Below are 22,718 nucleotides of genomic sequence, written 5' to 3'. Positions count from 1 at the left end.
TTCAAGATAAAATATAATTTGTTTTAAGACTGCAAGAGTTTGGATTTTGCAATAATTATTATTGTTCAGCAAAACAAAACAACTATTGTCTTGTCATGTCAATCATGTTGCAGCTATTGGTGTAAGATGGATAACAAATAGAAAAGCTCAACAACATAGCAAATAAAGTAAAAGAATGTACTCGTCTGGTCTACCAAACAATTTATATATTCCAAATTTTCATTTTGTCTGCAGTCAGCACCAGTATCTAGAAAACAACAAAAAATGAAGTCAATGTAACATACGCACTTATCAGCCCGCTGTAAAGCCGTCCGCAGAAACATATAATACGAGTTTGTTGGTGCTGGTGGATGTTAGGAATGTTTCTCATCTCAATATCTCTCATGAGCAGACACAATCAATCTGAGTCAATCTGAGGCGGCAATCATTTTACTTCATTGCATTCTGTGCTTCCACAGAATTTGTTAAAACCTGTCAAAATGCTTGAGACCATGTTTAAATCATCAGTGTTTATTATCTCTAAAGTGTAGTAACTGGCTTAAAGATCAGTCTGATTCGTATTTATGATTACCCGAACATTGTTTTAGTCTGTTTCTCCGTATAGTATGTGATTAAAATTATGTACAAGTTACACTTACATTTAAAAGGAATACTTTTAAGGTCAATCATAAAATCTGAAATTAAATAGAAGTGTCATTACAATTTAATTCTAATGCCGCTTTTCATGGAATTGCATGCCACAACCCGTGTATCATTGAAGGTTCAATGTTCACCGCCGTTTGAATACATCTGCGGATGTCTCTAAATTGCTTTTTTTTACTTTTAGCATGTGTAAATGTTGAGTTCTGCTCAACCCGGGGCTAGAGGGCGTGGACGGTAGCATGCATTTCCACTACCGTCCATGAACAGGCTCAATCAAACCGAGCCTGCAACATTTCGTTTTTGTCGTGTTGAGCGACCTGTGAAGTTTCTACTTTTTCTATTTTATGTCTGTTTTGTTTTCGCCAGACCAAAATATACAAGACAGTCAGGAATGTATATAATGATAATAAACTATTGTATAAAGTGGTTTATCTTTTTTAATTAATATACAATTCCGATTCTGTGTCTGCGGAACATGTGCAGATATAGTTACTATGTAGAATACAAGAAGTCTTCACAATAGCAATCTTTAAGTGCCGCGTGGCGGCTGTAAAAAGTCTCCCCGTTCTTGGATTCAGTGTTATATTTTCTGGTCCTTTAGGATCATGGAGTCAATTTAACATATATGTAATAGAGTTCCGCTTAAGCCGGTGTTAGTGGGCGTGGGAGGTGTTGCACATTTCATTACCTCTCATGAACAGACTCAATCAAACCGAGACTTAATGTATAGACTACGAGCCTTGTATACAAATGTAAAATAAAGTGCACTGGTTTTATAAATTTATTCGTTTTGAATAATTATATTAACAGCCAGACATACGCGTGCGTCATAAAAGTGATGCTTTAACATATAATTTACTCCTTTATAATTATATTTTTGTTTGTCAGTTTGTTTGTCTGTTTGGTGTGGGTTTAATCTTTTTTATGTCATGTTTCAATAGTATTTCAGTTATGTAAATGAAAGTATTTAAACTTACCTGGTCTTGTTTTAGTACAAACCTGTCACACCTGTTCTCCGCCCGCAAATAATTGCCAACTTTTCCGCATGTATCAGGGGTGAAAAACGAATGATATCAGACACAATTTCGTTTTATCAAAATGTCCCGAAGAACAGACACATTTCCCTGTGATAAAACTCAAGGGGCAAGGTGATCCTTACTCTCGCTAGTGCCCTGAGCGAGCTGGCTTTAAAATGAATAGCAATCAAAGTGCAGTCATTAGTGTCGTCATTTACTTAGAAAATATTCTAAATGATGTTTTGTTCCACATTCCTTTGTTAATTTTTAGTTTCAAATCCTATTCCTACAATGTATACGTTTCTGATGTTATCTTCTATAACAACCTTTTACACCATATTTCGGAACTGAAGTGCAAATACGTTCATGACTTCTAATTACATGTGTTTGTGAGGGTTATTTATAGTATTTATAACAACAACTTCTACCAAAACATTCACCATTTTAAATATTTGTGAACTAGCATGAGCAAACGTATTTTATATTTCCAAGAAATGGAAAACATGAAATATTACAAAATAAAAATTATATATCAATATTGTTAAATCTGCACTAGACATCACGAGACTAATAAAAAGCCCTTGGATCAATGCAAGTTTTACTCTTCGCTCACTTCTTTGTTTATAAATATCTGATCTTACTGTCACTCTGCAATATTAAATACATTTGTATCAAACATTTTGTTTTTAAACTCTTCTTTGTATTGGTCAAAACCTGTTTAGAAATAATACTTGCAAAACAATAAGCTGTTTGGAAAACAAAACTCGCAAAATAATTTGAAAATTGTGCATTATGGTACATGTTTTAACGCTCAGCCATATAAATAATCATATTCCGAAAATGGGTGTGTTAATGTATCAGATTTTGTTATCAGATTATAAACTCATACCTACTTTGAGGATTTCCTGTAGCACGATCTGTAATATGTGTAATGAATATGAATAGATACATCGTCTGAAAATATTTCTTTAAGCGTTTCAACCAACATGCCAAACAAAATGGACTAATAAAAAGTATGCGATTATGATAATTTCAAATAAAAATGCACTACCAAGCTAGACAAGTGCAGTCATCACAGTCAAACCTAAATACATTTCTTTTTAAACATTTACTTTTCATTTCAATCTATAATTTGAAAGAACCTGCACGTCATAGTCATCTTTAGCTTTGGTATTTCTATACAAATCCTAACGTACATAGAAAGAAATTTGAAAATATTAATAATGTTAACCAGCTTCAAGCAGCACTGAAATTTCAGGGAAATTTCAACATGAAACGTAAACCTGTTATGTTCTACCAATTCTGTTACAACTTCATCTTAAGCATACAGGAAGATTAAAACAAATATAACTATCTTCTTTTACGTTTTTACATATTCCTATCCATAAATATCTAAATGAATTAACCCAGAATCATTTGTTAAGTGCACGTGGGAGTTTATTTTGTTTTATGTACTATCCCCCATTGCCTTATTGCAAATGGAAACAGTCGTTTGATTTCGCTTTTCTAAGAGATCAATTTTCATTACAAAAGAATTGTACGGAAACGTACACTAATCAGTTAATCTAATAACAAATAGGAAAACAATAAATTATGCAAATTGACATTTACTTAGGAAGCAAATAACAACACATACAATACATATAAGCATACAGGAAGATTAAAACAAATATAACTATCTTCTTTTACGTTTTTACATATTCCTATCCATAAATATCTAAATGAATTAACCCAGAATCATTTGTTAAGTGCACGTGGGAGTTTATTTTGTTTTATGTACTATCCCCCATTGCCTTATTGCAAATGGAAACAGTCGTTTGATTTCGCTTTTCTAAGAGATCAATTTTCATTACAAAAGAATTGTACGGAAACGTACACTAATCAGTTAATCTAATAACAAATAGGAAAACAATAAATTATGCAAATTGACATTTACTTAGGAAGCAAATAACAACACGCGCCAAATAAGCGTTTTCTTGCATAAGACATAATTAACGTAGTTGTCTCATTTTAGGGAAATTATTGTTCTTCTTTTAATTGCCTTGGGCAGAGACTGAAGTACTAGAAATGTGTGGGTGTGACTTAAAGTAAACAAAACACGTGGTCTGATATACTTCTTTGAAATAAACGCCGACTGAGGAGATCTTAGAAAATTGGCTAAAACAATGAACTCATAGAAACGCACAATTTCGTTCAAAGCTCTTTAAAGTCTCTTTTGTATTTAAAATGATTGATCTATTTGTGAAATAAATCTATGAGATGATTACTAACCAAAGTAATATAGACCAACATATAATTGGCGCTTAAATAGTATGTACTTTAAGCAGAAATCGCTAAATATTGCTTTTTTGTGTTTGATTAATCTGCCATGAGACAATGTTAAAGATAACTCATCTGGACCTTATAGCTTACTGAAAAAATAAACGGATGCTATGATGTTATAGAAATAAAACATCGTTACAGCAAAGGCTGATGCAAAAGGACTCTAAATCATTTATTTGTAAATATATGATAGCTCAAATTGATTTTAGTTCTTGCGTTTAAATACCTTAATCAACTGACTGAACTCATTAGCAAAATTAAATAATTGTTACAGGATTGAATTTTAGATTTATTTGATTATTTTCATAACTGTCATGCTTGATCCGTGTTTTAGTTGTAGATTTAGCTAGCCGCCTCAGACAGTCTAGCCGAAAAGATAGCTCTAAATTCACCAGCTTGTAAACTGCCTATAAGGATTTGAGACACTTATCGTAACTTTTATCTATTGTAGTTTTTAACTTTTAAGAATATCCAAATATAAAAACTAAGATAGGAAAAAATGAGGTTTTCGATGTTACTGCAGTCCTTAGTAAGTTTGATTTGTAGAAATAAAGGCCGAAAAAACACCTGCTGAACAATATTATGCCACTGAGGATATACGTTATACAATAATAACGGTATTCCAGCTGACTCGATGCAATTTTATGTGTGCAGAAAAAAGCAACGTATGTACTTTGTTTACATGTAGCACGTTTCCCGAAGCTCCAAATAATTGGTCAAACTTTCATTAAGTGTTGACTTTTGTTGTCTTTTTAAGAGGATGTCTTGTTTTCATTTCCAATGTTTTTAGTAGAAAGTGCTTCTGATGTTCTCATTAAGCATTTCATCTTTTAACTGAATAAAATGGATATAAATGCCCGCAATGTTACGTAATCTGAGCTTGAATAGGTAATCTGTTATAGATAGAATTGAATCAAACCAGAAAATAACTTAAATGGAATTCTACTCATCTAAAAGCTTTGAATCAGAGTATTTCAGAATGGGATACACAAATATTGCTAACTTTATATCAGTTCGCAAATCACATCTATTTTGTCAAAATTTGACAAGTCTGGGAGAGTGGTTATTTACGTTGTTTCTGTATTAATAAAAAATATCTGAAATATCTGACGGGTTGAAGTCAAAGCTCTATTTCTCTCTTTATAATAGATCACTTGTTTGCAAATGATATATCAATTGTAACAGTCCAATCTGCAATGAAGAAGAAGATTTCGGGAAATATTTGGAACATGGCATAGAATTTTCTTTTAATAGGTTTTTCCTGTATGTAATATAACAGAATTTTACGGATTACTTGTATTTTCATAAGGTCAGAATACACAGGTTATCCTAAGTCGGTAACTAGATAAAATTGCCAGTGAAAGGAATGTTCATTACAAATAAATTGCGCAACACTATTTTTTCTCCAGACAAAATATACATTTCTAAGAAATGAATTCAAGTAGGGAAAGCATACGAAAACATTTTTGATTATACCACCACAGTACATATATCATGTTTGCTGGCTTTCTTTGTCGCAACAGGCCTGCCACGTACGAGTTGCCCCGCATTTTTCAGTTATATCAGGATCTTTAAAAAATCTAGATATATCCATATTAAATCTGTGTAAATATAATAAAATTATTACTTATTCATTGCTCTGGTAATTATAATCTTTACATTTAAATGATGTTGCAAATAAATATGACTATGTAGTTAAACCTATTGCAAATGTCAGAGACATTTACACATTTCATTGTAAAGTTATCTCTCATTTCGAAACATTTATGAACGGTACAAATGTGAATGGATTGCATTCTTGTATTTGCCGCGAGTCTGATTAATACCCCTTTGTTATTACGTCTGATAAAAGATAATGGAAAGCCAATACATAGTATCAAAATCAGACATTCCTAACTGCAAGTTATAATGTATATGTATGTCTACAAAGTGCAATTGCATGCTTTTACAGACAATGCATTGTTGAAAAATGAATAGCAAGGAGAGAGCAATCAGTTCATTTGGCAAGCTATTGTAGAAACACAAACAATCATTGTCTACATGACAACCTACCTATCAATGTTATTCCCTAGTTGTATTAACAAACCCTTTGCCTGCAATGGCGTGTCCTTTTATCTCGACATAATACACAATGTTTTAGTCAAAGTCAGACTATTCAGGGTTTGCGATTAGAAGAACTAAATTCAATGATTCTGTCCTGATATGCATGTTTTATATTCATATCAAATCAAATCTCAAGACTCAATTAGTCATGGTCTTATTTTCACCTAACATTTTAAGTTACAGTATGCTTTACTTTGAATGACAAAATAAAAAACTTTCAAAAACGTTTTAAAATTCAAATATGAAATCAATAGAAATTGACTTTGAACTGATTATAAAATTAATGAGAAAAGTTTTACAGAAATCTGATAATAAAAAATACATTCTCGACTTCATGTTTTATGCTAACAGATAGGCAGACAGAATAAGTTTATGTTATATGCAAACATATTTTACACATGAATACCTATATTGGAAATACCAAAGAATAAATGACGTTTTGTGTGTTTTGTTTTAGATAAGAGTGTTTTTCATCTGTGCTTTCAGTGTACAAGACGTACATAGGAGATATAATAGTGTTATTATAACAGTAGCTCGATCTGGGATGCTGTATCCGGCTCGAGACGATTTCGTCAGATCGGATCTCACGAGGCTGTGGTCCGTCCTTGCAAAATCCACGAGAGCCGAATACAAATTCCCAGATCTAGCTGCTGTTGTAATGACCCTTTAATTATATACCTCCATCTTTTTGTTTGTTGTTTTGTTATCAAACGAAATCTTAAATGTTTGTCGATGTTAAAATTGAAAAGAGTGAAGTTTTAATGTTCGCTTTTTATAGAACTGTGTCAGTTCATGCATATTAAATGAAAGTAGTCACATACTATACAAAAGGTACAATACGGATTATTTTCTGTCTGTTTATATTTACTTGTGAAATACAAGCCTTATATTTGACAGAATATATATAGGTTTATAATACAAAAAAAGTATTCTCTAACCAATTAATCTAATAACAGCTGGAAAACGATATCTGAAAACCGCCATATTGTGCCTTCCAAAAAGCTGCTTGTTATGTACATAAAATCAAATTAAAGCTTTTTCAAACAGAATACAATGCGAATCATTTTCACCAAAATGTGATCATAGAAAGTAAATATTGTTTACAAATATTATCTCTTATTCTCATAGGCAGGTAATTTAAATAAATTGCCTGTCTTATTTTGATGATTAAACATATTCTTACCAAAAATGTTGAAACTTGAAAAATTGTTTTCATGTGTTGTACACTTTTGCCTTTTTGCAAAACAGTTATCTCGTAAGAGATTTGTTACGATTACTAAACAAATGTAGGAAGGTGCCCATTTTACATGTAAAAACCAACGACGTTGAGCACAATGGAAGGGCTGAATCAGTCTTCCATGCTATTTGTATTAACACAATCGACAGAAAATATACTGTGGATACTGGAACGTATATGTTAATATGCGCGTTCAAACATATACATTCATATTACCTTAGTATTATTACTGAAGATCTTAATGATATGTAGATAGATACAAAAGGTTCACAAGTATTGTTTTAAATATTTAAGCAGGTTTAGGATGATTTAGGAACAATTGTTTACTCAAAAAGGTAATGCAATATACTCTTCCAGTGTCAGGCGATTACACAAGACGATTATGGTTTTAAATTAGAATAGGTATAGTCGCCTTAAGTGAAAATAATGTCCGACACTTTTATTGACGCAGACCGATCGACAAATCTAGATATGTTCTATTTCAGGCGTTTTTTTAGTTGTAATTCTTTTCGTTTTTACATGAAAAAAGACCCTGGTTTAGTATTTGATTAAATAAAGGTGGAATTGAAGTTTTTTGTCTAACAAAAACCAACATTCACATTCTGGTAAGGGAGACCACTGTTTGGGGTGCTCTGTGCTTCCGGGAAATCTACCCTTACTTTTTATCTTCTGAGATCCCTCAATCGTTTTTAAAAGCAATCCTACTGATGCAAGACAAGCATATTTAGTCCCAAAGAACCACGGTATTTATATTTTATGTTACAGAAAACACTGAACATGTGTTGTCTGCTACTTAAGTAAAAGCTCCTTGTCGATTTGCATAATTCATTTATTTCCGTCTTGTTATTAGATTAAGTGATTGGTTTATATTTTCTTATTTCTCTTATTTTGTCTAGTAATGTAAAATTTATCTCTAACCATTTTCTACTTTGAAAGTAAAAGCAAACTATTGTTTCCGTTTGTGAATAGGCAGCGATGGATGAAATATAAAACAAGTTATATTATCATTAGTATTTAACGCATTATTACTCGATAATTCAAGTTTAGATATTAATAGGTTTTGTAATGTAAGAAAAAGATAGTCTTCTTTTCTTTGCCTACCTGTAAGAATAACAGATGCAGTTGTAGAATAAGTGTACTTTATATGAACATATTTTACATTTGTATTCAGCTCCAGCTTGAAATCAGTGTGTAATAATTTGAAACGAACTTATCCATTGATCTGCGAAATCCAACGAGAACATATAATATGGCTATAAACTGACTACTGAAAATCAAAATGGTGAATCATACAGGTTTGTTTTCCTGTCAATTGTGTGTGTGGATTTCTTCATTTGTTAATCGTAAGACTCCTTCAAATGCCAAGAGACTAACCAATTCTCTGTGGAATATCTTTCAATTGGAAAGACAAAAAATGCAGGACAAATCCTTCCCGGTCCTTTCTATATTTTCTTCTTACACTCCTGACTGGTTTAGAGATGGTTGAAAAAATCAAACATATTTTGTAGATAATCGTAAAGAGATACATGCTGAAGGGCAGTAGTGCTTCACCATATTCCATTAGGATTGGAACTTCTAATCTAATTTCAAATTTTTATAAAGATTTATGATAATTAAGTTTCTTTGGATTTCACGGAAGGAAACGTTTACAGATGTTACAAAAAAAGGTAAAATTTTAGAGGCACTTTCATCCATTAAACATTATACAAATAAGAAACAGACTATATCATATTTTATAACATACCCGTATAAAATAGAAAATAAATATATCAATCATTATGCGGAAAAGATATACAGTTATACTTACAGAAATAATGTCAGAACTTTAAACTGATACCAACATAACGTTTGATGTTCAAACTGTTTTAATTCTAATGCCGACGAGTTTGTTTGAGTCTGATAATATCATTTGGGTATAAGATCATCTACCAGGCTAGAAGCAGTCGCTTTTCCTAAGGCAAAAACGCAACAGTCTTTATTTCGTCTACCCTGCTGGACTTCCTCTAGCTTTATTTTAGCGTTTATTCCACGGTAATGTCTTAGTTATTTGATTGTTTTCTGACTGAGATTTCCATTTGATAGGAAGTCATACGTTTTAATAGGTCCTTCAATATAACTGGAAGCTGCAACTCTTGAATAGTTGCCAATGATGTGGAATACCTAAGTGAAAGAATTATGTCCACTATGTCTCGAGCTACAAATTAGTGTCTTTTATTCCATTTTTACTTATTTCAATCAGCAGAGATCTAATTGACTCTTTGATGATGTACGCAGGTGTGATTATTTGATAACCATCTAATCATATCTATTAATGAGAGGACAGGGAGTTCGATGATTTCAGAGGAAGAGAATCTCTTTTCGTTACTGTATAAAATAAATATTTATACATTTTGAAATAATTGGTGCAAGTCAGATACACTCTTAACGGTCACCTGAACGAGGAAATCTAGGGTATATCCAAAGTTTGACAAGACTGCATGGAACGTAGTGATGACTGACTACTTTCAAGACATAACTGAATAATTATGATAGTAGCTTAATCTCGGATGCTGTATTTGGCTCGAGTTGATTTTGTAAGGATCGCATGAATCTGAGTAGGGTTCGCAATAAATCCTTGAGAGCCGCATAAAATCTAAAAACTATCATTAAAACGTTTTACCTACGGGGTTTTTATTCGCTGTTTATAGAGCTGTGTCAGTTCGTGAATAGTAATTAATGAAAGTCATTAAGCAACATATGGAACTTCTTCCTTGCATCGTTGTATTTACTTTTGAAATAAATGTAAGCCGTATTTAAATAGGTCGTTGACATTAATAATATATATAATCTTTACTTCACAACAGCGGGTGTTAAGTGCTGTGTGGCGGCCGTAAAAAGTCGCCCCGACTTTATCTCAGTGTTATTATATTTTCCGGTCCTTCGGGATCATTGATTTCAACTCATTTAGATTTGAAGATTGAATACGGCTTAAGCCGGTGCTAGGGGGCGTGTGCAGTGTTGCATTTTTACATTACTGCTCATGAACAGACTTAATCAAACCGAGTCTGCAATATTCACTGTTTGCCTTGTTCTCGGTGCTTCAGAGGGGTCTACTTTCCAGTTTTTATTTATACTTTCAATTGTGCATGCATGTATTTATACTTTTGTGGGTTTGAAGTATGATTTTCGAAATTTAGAATTATACGTTGAGGAACGGAAATGAGACACACTGAAAATATTATTATATAATAATGACAAATTAAAATACATGTAAAACGATTTAGACACTTTTTTCTCATAAGGGGTAGTTTCGTGTTTATTGTATAATATGTAACAGTAGAATATTCAAATGAGCTTAAACAAACTGTACAAAAAGTATGTGTATTTATTTGGTTTTCTTTTCCTTGTATGTTAGCTGTTTTTTTGCAAAAATAACCTGCAGAAGTCGTTTTCTGTCCACACCAAGGCGAAAAAATATCAGTCTGAAATTAATATCGAAACGTTTTCTTACGATGAAACACTGTAGTAGGCAGCAGATAACTGTCATTTCTGATGTATGTCAGATTTTATGGAGATCAAAATAGCTGTATAGTTTGACTGTTTCCAGATGCCAGTAGCATCGATTGGCCGTGATATAATTTTTGACGATTTCTATACATGTTTGTTTCCATATTTACTGAAACAGATGCGCAATAATTGCATTGTATATTATGTATTTTCTATTCATTGCTTATCACATTCTAACTTACAACATGCATCTACTTCATTTCCTAAGAGGTCATTGTTTCAATTGTTCTTACATTCAAACATTGCTCAGAAAAATAAAACATTCGGAGTTGATACAGCAGGATTCAGACAAGTACATTTATGAAACATGGCAGATGTGCACCCACTAATGCCAGACCATGTTGTTTACAATATAACCTAACAAATACATATGAGTTCAAAAGAAATCGAATTTCATGAAACACCAGAACTGCAAGACAAAAGAGCGAATAAAAAGGCAATATAGTTTACAATATATTCAGTTGCAACAAACTGTATCTGTTTTGCATTTTTAAGACTCGCATGAATGACCTCACTGTTTAACTTCTGTTACCGTTTACGAAATTAAACATTGTTGTAACCGGATATTTATGTCAAATAAGGAGACGCAAATGCCGAAGAAATACATACATAGCTAACCCCGTTATTAAGAATGTAAATATCCATGTCTTCTAAAATAATCTGTTTTGCCAGGGTAAAGTGAATTCAGTGACAGTTCTTCCAAACTGAATGACTTATATCCTAATATTCTAATGTCACAGGAAATTACAGAGATGTAAGCTATGCGGTGTCTGGCTACAGCAGCCTGGTCTAACAACTGCAAAAGGTCAGAAGCTGTGAAATCTTTGTTTAGGTATATAGTCTGAAAAGGGCACAAACGGTTTGTTTTTATTTTCAAAATGGCGTATAAATGAGACTTATACAAAACACAAGGGTTCCGTTATGTCAGTCAAAGAGTAAATAACCCATAATTGTCGTATTTCAAAATTAAAAAAAAGACTTATAAATCGGTAGTTAAAGTGGAATTATGCACATTTTAAAGTAAAAATCCAACTGAAATAGACGTGTGTGTAAAAAGGATAGAGGAAATTATAACTTTTAACCCAATATACCAAACTCTTCCAGTTACCAGTACGAAATAATAACTTTCCAAGTATGACTTTTCTTATTTTGACTGGAGCAGTCCTTTTAGTCCAAACTGCACGCAGGAGTTTGTTCCCTTCAATTTCAGAAATCTTTACCTATTGGTAAGGGAGATCACTGCGTAGAAGCTTGAAGAAAAGAACTACTATTTTATTAGTCCGATTTCTTTATTTCTAAAGCATCATCTTCAAATACTTAGGCGGCGTTATCGTTAATTTAACACATTTAAATGCACAGCAACCGAGCATTGCTATTATAAAACATTCACCAAAATACACTATGAGCAGTAAGATGCGCATAATGTCACTTTAACTAAGCAGATAGGATATTAGTAGTCCAGGCGGATGTCACAGTTACAGATATTACTTTAATGCACCACAGGATGAAGCAGCACATGCGTATTTTTTTTTTGCCTATGTTTGCCTACATTGATCGCTTTAATGTCCTTAAACTATGTTCTCTTACACGCGTAATGTTCTTACCCATTTCACTGCCATTTCTCAAATAAATAAGATTTGAGAACTTTCGCATTACTATCATATATTGTACATGTACCTGTGATAATAGCGAAGTATACGTTATTTATGCGCGATTAACACTAAACACTTCTTGAAATTATTTAAATATTTAGGAAGAGTTTACTTGTATTCAATAAATATATGTGCATATTTAGTTGTCATGTTAACATTTTTATTGTACAACCAAACTTGATTAAGTATAAACCATACTAGTGCGCTGGCTTTTGACACAGATTCTTGATACATGCACCAAACTGTGATAATAATTTGAAAATCAGAGCCTTTATTATATGTTTTTTACATAATACAGCATTAAAACGTCATTTTACTTATGTAATATTTGGTGTGATCGCATGTTATGTCAACAAAATAAATGTATACTAGCATAATTACGTTTTTACGGTTAGCATTTACAGGTCTTTGAAAATTAATTTCGTATGTACATTATATTCTTTTCAATTTAATCAGAACGATTATGTACCACAATCAGGTCTGTTTCATATCTTGTTGATATAAATCGACATTTGAATATTTACAAGTAATAAATGGAATATCAAATACATAAAATGGAAGCTATCATCGCAACTAAAATCATCATGGGTTCCAGTAACTTCTGCAATATATCTTAATGAAACATATGTTTTTCGTTCCAGTATTATCTAAATATTATACATATATTTTCCTTGACTTGATGTTCCCTCCAGACATCAAGATTAACTATAGATAAGAATTATGATTACGTTAAAAAATGAATATATTACTTCTAATCGACCATTATCCCTATTTTTTGGAAGAAGAGTAAGCAATATTATGAGTTATGCCAACTGTTATAAGAATGTATACAGTTAGATATGCCAAACCATAAAAGAGCTCATACGAATAAAAAGGACAAGAGCTTGTCTTATAAATCTATATTTAGAGTACTTTCTCTTAGTTTGTACCCAGTCACATTAAAAATATTACAAAGTCACACTCACTGGTAAGTTGAGCCAAAACACGTATTGATCTCAACGTTTGAGTTGACGTCAAAACAATGTGACGTTTTATACAATTTCCTGATAAAAATGACAAACTATTGTTAATGTACGTATTTGACTACCCTCTAGCAAATTAACAGATCTAGGTGTTTGCTTCAATAATAAAGACAATAGTTGCTTTTTAGGTTCTTTCAATATGAGGAATAATGAACCTCGGTCGATATCACTTTTACTAGGTCGATAAACCCTCATGTCCTCACTAATATCCAATTATTGTATACTTTCAACTAACTTCATGGAAATTATCATTCTAGTATCAACAAGTTTGTGTATACATAAGATTATAATCATATACACTTCCCTGCTTGCGTAGAAATTAAGAAGCAAAATTAACATTTAACTATAGGTGTTAAATCACTTTGCATCTATATCTTTCATATTTGTCGTTGGAACTGATGGTGAAATATGATTGACTTTTGTTGTAATGTATCATATGGATTCATTTTTTATTCTGTGTTCTACATTTGCTTTTTAGCCAAATGTTTGAAACTCAAATACGGGCATGCCTTTCCTTATCATAACAGAGATAGAGATGTTATTATACTTCAGTTCCAGACAACTAGCAATAATACACCATGGTATCCTGTACAACAATAAATAATTGTTCAAATGTTATCCTAGAGAAATGGGGATTGTGTAATTATTTTGCGTTTGCATTGCAAAATTTTTCTGAAGAAATAGAGCTCAAGCTAAAACTATTTTTTAGGATATTTGTAAGATCTTGTATGAAAATGTAACAGCTAAATACAATTTAATTCATTTTTTGTATAGGAGAGAGAGGCAAATGTTAAATAAAGAATGTAAAACACAGTCCCTATGCTCAATTTGAACAAGGGATCGCATTTGATGTCTTCAAATAATAATGTAAATTAAAAATATCATTACAATTATCCACTATTAAATTGATATTACGGTATGACTGAAAAGAAGGAATTTTTGAATAAAACGCTTGGGATTTTTACATATTGCGTAATGATAAAACTGATCAGCATGGATTTTCGTCAGAATATTGCATATTGGTAGCTGATTTCCATTAGTATGATGTACATTTGCACAAATTTACAAGACATATTTCTGGAATTATTTAATGTAATAAAATATAATTAATGTTACATGGAATAAAGACAACATCTGAATGTTCGTATTATTGGTATATCTGACAGCCTTTCTATTCAAAAACCAGACGCTCAGCTTCTAACGACCACACATGTATATATATATTAGGCAGATAATTTCTGTAGATGCTAAGAACAAAAAAATTCTTTAAACTGAGTGTAAATTAGATTGTCAAGAATGTCAAAGCCACATTATAAACGAAAATGTTACTGACAGTTTCATATAACAGTATAATTTGTTCAGAGATGGAGTATCTTAAATAAATCATTTGCAAAAAATAAAACTATTAATTGTTTTAAAAATACACATTGTCTGATCCTGATAGTTAAATAATACGAAATAGACGATGCAAATAAATATTTTCTTGTGGTGTCTTTCTATTTCCTTTGTTACACATTATTTGTTGTTATGCTATTCTGCTGTATCATGTTTCCCAAAGTTGTTTATAAAGTAAAAGATTGTATCAGCACTATTGTCAAGATAAAAAAGCCTAATCATTTAAGTATTTCCTATTCAGATTTCAGTATTATACAGCACAACTTGCACTGAAAGACTACTTAAGAGAAGGGCAAATTTTATTCTTATCTGAAGGGTCACAAATACAACACAATTGGTTCTTTATATTAATAAAACAGAAATAAGCAAAAAGCGGTATCTTCCTACAAGTGGTATTTCAAAAGACGTGTCAGGTCGAGCAAATTTGACTGTATTCTGGCATTCTTAAAACCGCATCCATACATCATATACATACTTCTGAAAAAATCAAGATAAATTCATACATTGTAATGAAATGTTCTTTGAGGACCAAGCATCGTAAGTCACGATAACCTGCATAATATTCCACAAACTTTGAAGGAAACACAGAATCAGGTGTGTGTATTCGTCAAAAGGAAACCACGGTGAAAATGAAAGTAACAGAATAACATTAAAGTTGTAAAGAAACTGGGTTTGAAAAAATAAGACAAAAAATAATATTAGTCTCAGTCTAGAGCATTAAATTATTCAATTACAACTGCATTGAAAACAGTCCGTTTTTACTAGAAGGCAGTTTTTAACTTTCTTTCAAAAACTATGCTGTGGACTCTGAGATTTGTTGCATTGTAGATGAGACTCTCTGTAAAAATCTAATGACTCGTGAAGAGTTTGTATTTAATCAAAGTTTCTGCATGATGTACAACCATTTGTATATATGTCACTATGCATTTTTATTTCGGAAGCTTATCATCGTTAAAGTGAATTACATTTTGCATTTCACGTTCTACCCAAACATGTTGTGTATTTTAAAAGATGTCGTTTTTTCGCTGTTTTAGTAAGTTACTTCTCAATTAGCCCATAAAAGAGGTTTTCCAAGTGTAAGCAATTCAATATTAGCTATTAATGAAAGTTTTCCTGACTATAAAATAACCTTTACGTATATTGTAAGTATAAACATGAAAAATCTAGTATTTGATTTTTACGTTTGCTTTTAAAACTTTTGTTTTCAAGAATGTGTTATATTTTTTACTCTAATGTAGAGTAATCATTTCTTCTTTTAATAAATGAAAGAAGAGTTTTGTAATGTTGCTTTTCACAGCTACTTGCTACATTAATTGACCGCTATAAAGTTTGACGAAGGTTGGCCGGACTGGCGTCTAAAATTGATAGATAAAATCTTTAAATTCATTTCTGATGTCATGTAGTAAAATTCTTACTGAGTACCTTTAGTCAAAACTTCAGACATCGGGCAAATAATTTTGGCTATGGACTAGCCTTCGGGCAAATAACTTTGGCTATTGACTGGCAAGGCATTCAATTAGTGTATAGCGCTGAATCTTTTAAATCTACAATACTCTCTTCGTACTTACAATAGCAGGGTCAGCTCTGGATCTGATCAATCCACGAAAGTATTTGATTTTTTTTAAAAAAAGCTTGCATTGAGAAACTATGTTAGTCAATTTCTAGTACAGCAGAAAAATGCATTTATAACACAATGTAAATTGTGTAAAGCGGTGTTTCGTAATTTCATCTCTCGTTGGATGCGATATTTATAAATACATCATTATCTCTCCGTAGAAAATACTTGATAAGTTTTGTAAAGACGCATGTCTCCTAAATCCGCCTGGAAGGCAATTATAACAGAATTGCTTTTCTCTAAAACTGAGCATACATAAAGACTACGCATCATATCAATCAATTCTAAATACAGTTTGTCTGAAATCATTTAGAATTACAAGTGCAAATCCTATTTGCTTAAGATAAGTCAAGCGTATATTTTACACCATGTCATCCTCTCATCTGTTGAGCTATTCTAGAAAGACCAGCATTAAAATATATTTTGTTGAATCGAACTTGTTTTGGACAGTATCACGTAGTTGATAAAATAAGACTAACTCTTTTGTATATTGAAGTATTTTCTATATGTTTTATTTAAATGCTTTTATGAACAACCGACAACAACTCATCGCATTCGTGAATAATTTGCATGCAAATGACGTCGTCCGATTCCTTTAGTGTATACATGGCATTCCCCATTATGCATCAGATTAATATTCATTTCATTTATTGTGAATGTGATGGTTGTTTATTGTAAAACCTGTCCTTGTTTTGAGACATCATGTATGTCAACAAGTTATTTATATTCTATGGTTTTCCAGAAGATTTCATCACAGATGCTGATAAACAGGGTGATAACACTATTTTAAAGTATGGGGTTTTCTAGGTTTTTCAGCATGCGCATTTTATTTTTGTTGACATATGAAAGTGCTGAATAAAATCTTCCATGATGGTTTAAATAGAAAGAAAGAACTAAGCATGATCTTATTGAAAAAAGAACTTTCCTGTGCCTCTTAACGACAAAATATCACCAGTTCGAACATTTGACATTTTGTGGATTTACATTAACATTGTGGATTGAAATTTTATCTTTAAAGAGAGGATTTATATTCTTTGGATATACTGAATTCGGTTTTAATTTTGTGTGAGATTTGGAGTTAATACTGATTTTAATTTGACGAGGACAGGTTTTGGACTTTTCTTAGATATTAGATTTGGGCTTTATGACTAGTTAACATTTTCAAGGTATATGAAAAATTACTTTTCAAAATTAAGTTTGTTATTGTAAATAGTTGATGGTTAGTTTCTCTGTTATCTTTTGTATTTCAAGTAACAAGCAATTGTTTCCATACCTTTAGATGTACCAAGAGCTTTATTGCTTTATCCTCATTGTCAAATAATGAAGTCTGGTATCATTTTTCGTTCTTGGCGAGCTCCATGATTCAATAGCAAGCAAACATATTTGGTAGGATCTCACTTTATGATTTGCCCTATTACGATTGTTTGAATATATCCTAACAATTAAACTGCTTTATTGCAGGAATTAGAGAACTTAAAGCGCACACTCAGGTTCGTGTTGTTTTCAAAGTTATTTAGATGTAACCAAGGGAATTTAAGCGTTAAAAGTAGTATAAGTATTGGCTGTATATTTCGCTCAAAATAACTTGAATCATTTTTCGCTGATATTACACGTTTAAACTACTATTTGTTTTCTATTTTTCTTATCATAAAAATGACAATCTGAAAACCCCGTGAGCCTTTGTAAGTTTTTGTATTCAGCTTTATTCATAGCTTTTATTAATTTCTATCAGCGTATCTTAAGATTCTAAAACATTGAAAGAGAGAATAAACGTAAAAATGCACTGATTCTGTAATCACGCCTGCGTGCTTCTGTTCATCTATAAGTGTTATAAATATAGAAGTAATCACAATACTAAATTATGGTGAATGTACTTAACTGATATCACAGACATAGTCTCGCAGCTTTTTGAGTATGCGAATGATAAAAATATTAGAAATGTTGTCTTGGAGCATTGGCTGGCGCAATATTTCATTACAATTACAATTTTTTTCCTGTGCATCTGACGGTGTACGAGATGCTGCTTAGACATTCACACTGATGTCACATCCAATTTGCTTATATGAATATTAACCCTGTGCAAAATTGTCTTTGCAAGACATTTGTTTTTCCAGCGTGATCGGAATCTGGAAATACGGGATCTGCTTCAGACAATTCGTGTCAGTTTTATACAATGTTGCAAGAAATACAGTTCACGCTTATGTGAGCGTAGTCAAAATTATACATTGTGTTATAGTTTATTCTTGTAGATATGTTATCAATTCTAGGGGACTTTGTGGCCATTTACCTAAGGTCCCTTGCTTAGAATCACTTACCCATTACCGAAATGGTTCGAAACCTCACTCGGGTTGTATAATTCCTCATGTTAGAAAACCATCCAACTGACTTTCAATAGGGCAATGGTTCTCAAAGGTGCATCCTCGTATCTGACACAATGTCTGCAGTGGCATTTTTGCGTATTTTTCCGCCATCAGAAGTTCGAAACGTAGTGATATGATGTATATAGTGGCGGTTTGACCCTGAACCAAATGAAAAATGTTATCCGTTTCAGTACATTTACAATATTAGCTAAGAAAGCAGGCTCTTCTAAAACTCCACGTATCATAACAGTAACTAGAAGTTAAAAAGGTAAAAAAATAACAGTAATGCGTCTATTTATGAATTGCCCGTCTAAAAACTACAAATCAGAGTAATGCAGATCCGGGATATGATAATGTAGTAAATGTTGATAGACCTTGTATTAAATTTTATAAAACCATTTTGATAACTAGTCTTTTACGAGGTAACATTACAACTCTATTTCTCTATGGGCTTTTTAAACAGCCAAATAAACTTGTCATGGTCCATCTATAAAACTTATGTCTTCTTCTTTATGTTGCACTGCTCCGTAACATTTATTTCCAAAATAAGTTTCTGAAGTCGACAGAAAGTTGTCTGCCATTTTACTTTATTCGCCGAATAAACAGACAAAAGTTAATATGGGCTTAACCTAACATATTGTTTTCCAGATATGGCAAATAATCAACAGTCCCAAAATACCGTCCATTAGAAAGTAATCACACGAAATGGCTTAAACAGTATGATATGATAAGCCGAACTCATTACAAATTTGCTTTTGAAGCTGAATCAATATGCCACAAGACATGATTAAAACAAGTTATCTCGACCTAGTGGCCTAACAACAGGAGGAAGACAATACAAAAAGGTAATTATATCACAGGGCTGATTCAAATATATTCTGTATTGTTATTTGTTAATGTTTAACCGTATTGCCACATACTGTCCCGAACGTAAAATATTCTCAGAAAGTTGTCCCCCTTTAAAAAGAATTTCATTTGTAAAGAATTTTCAAAATTCCTAAAAGCTATGTTTAACCTGATAATTTAAATCTAAGCAGGGGGAACATAACAGCATATGCATCAACACAGTTCTATGAAAATGGTGAGTTTTTAAAGGCGCTGACCTGTCCAGAAGCATGGCCCCTTAATGTGGGTCCTTTTCGGGTTTTCAAGCATACATCAACAAATTGACAAACATAGTTTGAAACAATATTCCTATTTTATATGCTGTTCAATTTTCAATTATAAAACAACTCTTCCTTTCTATACTTTGTTGATGTTCAAATTTCAAAACGTCATATATCCATCGAAACTTTAATGATAGAATCACTGCTTTATTTATTTATTCTGAAAGGAATCGTAAAAAGAATTTTACTTTTCATAACACAAATCCTTAAGCTAATGAAATTTTCTTTTGAAACCTTATATAATAATACCTCTAAAAAACAAAGACAAATATCAAACAGAGAATGCCACGCACCAAAAACGTAGCCTCCTCAAAACGAAACCCACAGCACGCAGACGCGTGCACCACACACATAGACACACACACAGCCAACACATTAGGACAAAACGAACAAACAAAGGAACACACACACACACACACACACACACACACACACACACAAAGCCAACACATAGGACAAAACGAACAAACAAAGGAACACAGTGGGGCACCGCCTTGGAACGGTCAGTGGCAGAAACACCACTGAGGAGCTTAAACCGGTTTATGGTGCGCACCCAACCTCACTCTTACCCCCACCATGTTCCAAAGACACGGGACAGTGTAAATAAAAGTAATCCCCTCCAGGTGAATCTCTTACACACGTAAAGGAAACAAAAAGGCATGGCATGTAAAACACAAAAATGCTCGTGTATAAATATATAAAATTCAAACCTTAAGAACAAAAAAACGTATGTACTCAATGCCTTTACAGAAGACAGAGCAACAAGAGAAACACCCTTAAGGGCCCGACGAAACACTTCTTGTAAACTATTCAGTATTTCAATGATTTTTTCCTTGACTAAAAAATCACGCTAGTCGAAAAATTCGATAACGAAATCTGATGCTACTCAAACAAAGAAATTTCTGCATTCGTACCTAAAATTTAAAATGTAGTAAAAGGGAAAAAAGGATAATGTTGTTTGTTGAGATATATCAATACAGACCGAGTATGATCGCGAAATTATGATTCGGCAATTTATAAGCATGTTTTAGTAGATTTTTTTAAATATTGTGTACTTTTTTGAAGAACGCATGAAAATATTGTAATCGAAAAATATTTAAAGGGAAAGGGAAACTTTTTTTATCACAGTAGCGTTGTTTGTGCCGTAAAAAGTCTCTCCATACCTTAGATCAGATCGTTCAGCCTGGCTTTTATGTTGTGTTAGTGTACTTTTTTATTTTTCAGCTTGAATATTTCGGCTTGGGTGGTTCCAATGCTCCCGCTTTTAAAGCTTTGTGTATTGTTTAATCACCCCGTGGATATGGTGCCTGCTTTTTAATTTTGTCTTTTAGCAGTTTCTGTAGTATGCAGGCTCCATAACCACAGACCCTTTCTCCAGTTTGTTTAGTTCTGTCCATTGTTTTCTCGTTTAGGGCAAAGCTATTATTTTACCTGGGGACCATACGCCGCTTTTCATGGCATTGCACTCTGTGCATCATTGAAGGTTCCATGTGCACCGCCGTATGAATACATCTACGGATATCATTAAATAATATTCTGGTACGTATAACATGTGTACATGTTGAGTTCTGCTCCGCCTGGGGCTAGAGGGAGTAGACGGTAGCTTGCATTTCCACTACCGTCCATGAACAGGCTCAATCAAACCGGCCCTGCAAAAGTTTCGTTTATGTCGTGTTGGGCGACCTGTGGTTTTCCACATTTTTATTTTGGGAATGTGGAAACATTGACATTTTCCAATCGTTTATTGTGGATGAGTTGCAATACCTATCAGGTAGGCATTTGACATGCTACTGTGTTGAGAGAGTGTAAACTTCACGACTGAGTAGAGTTCTCCCGTCGCTTATATCTGTAAGGTCCGTTTCAATGTGGAGTGTTCACAAGCGCATAATAATTCATGATAAAATAAAGTGGTTGAAACTGAAAGTTCAGAACATCATTATATACTTGCACTGTTTTATATCTTAAGTTGATCTAAGGTATCACACAGCAGTCGGTTATATTAGAGTATGTGAACAGATTTCGTTCATATCTGTCTAGAGAATTATGTTTGCTGTAATACATTGACATGCCTTTGTCTTTGAAAGTTAAGGACCTGGCTATAGAAGATACACTTTGACGTAAGAAGGCATAATTTCTACTTTGTCAACTTTAGCTCTTTGATTATGCCTTTAAAAATCCAGTGCTTTGACATCCAGCAGTCAGGTATTGTCATCCTTTATATTCATTTGTGACACCTTTCATCAGTCGGTCGTCAATGTTCTCGACACTTGTTAGTTGAATTGACAGCAATAGTTTTAAACATTGACTGCGAACAGTTAATGCCTGCGCACAGTTATAACGACATGCTATTAATGAAAAGATAAGAAAGTTAATTGTTTTTGGTATATTTATCGTTTCTTTGACATTTACAATATTTGACATTGCTGATGAATTCTAATTTTACCTGTGGTTGTTACTGCTGACTAAAACGTTCAAAAGTACAGCTGCTATTTAAAGTTTAAACATTGTAGTTTTAGCTTCATTATATCCTAACCGTTATCAGAAACAAATGCTGATTATTTTTCTTCCAAGCCACCTAATGCTTCAAAATTTGCTTTATAGAGCAATTTAGCAAAATGCATCATATTATTTCAAATTTTCTA

Source organism: Mercenaria mercenaria, chromosome 4 (assembly GCF_021730395.1).
Source record: "Mercenaria mercenaria strain notata chromosome 4, MADL_Memer_1, whole genome shotgun sequence".
NCBI lineage: Eukaryota > Metazoa > Mollusca > Bivalvia > Venerida > Veneridae > Mercenaria > Mercenaria mercenaria.
The sequence above is the reverse complement of the archived record's forward strand: the minus strand, read 5'-3'. Positions refer to the sequence as shown.